This window comes from Crocuta crocuta, unplaced genomic scaffold, assembly GCF_008692635.1.
Source record: "Crocuta crocuta isolate KB4526 unplaced genomic scaffold, BGI_CrCroc_1.0 scaffold723, whole genome shotgun sequence".
In the NCBI taxonomy this organism is placed as follows: Eukaryota; Metazoa; Chordata; class Mammalia; order Carnivora; family Hyaenidae; genus Crocuta; species Crocuta crocuta.
Genome location: NW_027531551.1, coordinates 686937 through 688282, shown reverse-complemented (window position 1 = coordinate 688282; position 1346 = coordinate 686937).

Sequence of the window (1346 nt, the reverse complement as noted above, 5' to 3'; positions counted from 1 at the left end):
AAGGAACAGTGGAGATGACTAGTTTTGGCAAAGTCTGGCCCAAAATGTTTAGCTTCCTTTAACATAGAAGATACTTTGAGAGGCACCTGGGTGGCTCAGTCGGTTAAGCATCCAACATCGGCTCAGGTCATGATCTCAGTTTGTGGGTTCAAGCCCCATGCCGAATATAGAGATTACTTAAAAATAAAACCTTAAAAATATTTCCTTGAACTATATATAATTCAATTCTAAAAACCGTTGCCATGAATTCTGCCCTTTCAGGATGCTTCTCTGGCCCCTCCTTTCTTTTAAAAAAGGCAGGAATATCTCAACAGATTATTTGGTAATTAAAAAATTGTGAAATCATGTGGCACTTAGTTTCACAGATACTGTGTACCTGTTACCTCATTTTCTCTCACCATGGATCCAATTTTTTTTTCTTGTTGTGTGAAAGCCAACGAGGTAAATTAAAAGTATCAAATCTAGATAGAAAAATAAAAAGGAAAAATTCAGACTTATTGAAAGCATTGAAAAGCATATCAGTTGCTAAAATAGATTTTAAACTTATGTTAAAGCACCGTTTCTCCTCAGATATTGAGTTAACTTCTGGCATATTTAATTCATGTCACTCCAGACCTGAGAAGGATAAACAAGGATCACCAGATTGGTCCTGGTTATTAAAGATGAATGATAACTACCTGCATGCAAAACAAAAAAAAATGATGAATGATATTCTGAAAAAGTTTGGATGGAGGTTTGTGCTGGGGACAGTGCATTGTGGGGGGTAGGAGGGCCATTGGTCATGGTGGTGGCAACCAACTCAGTTGGCTTCCCAAGTGAAAGGAAAGTTGATCCCTGAGGGAAAGTTTCATTGAGACTGGAACAGACTGGGGTGAGATGAGTTCCATTCTGAGAATCTAGAAGATACATTTTGGGGAAAAGCTATATGTCAGAGTAGCTTTTTGGCAAGATTTCTGTTCTCTACCTCATACTGAATACCAAGTAATCCACCTTTTCTTAGTAAATAATGAAAGAGGGGCACCTGGTTGGCTCAGTTGGTTAAAGTGTCCGACTCTTGAACTGAGCTCAGGTCATGATCTCATGGTCATAAAATAGAGCTCCAAGTCAGGCTCTGCTCTGGGTATGGAGCCTGCTTGGGATTCTCTCTCTCTCTCTCTCCCTCTCCCTCTCCCACTCCACCTCCCCTGCTCACATGCATACATGTGCAATCTCTCTCTAAAAAAAAAAAAAGCAAAAGCAAAAACATACAAATAACAAAATAAAACAATAAAGATGAACATTCCTTGCCAACCACTAACAATACACCAGAAAAATTGAGACTGCTTCACAAATTAAAAGGGGAATTT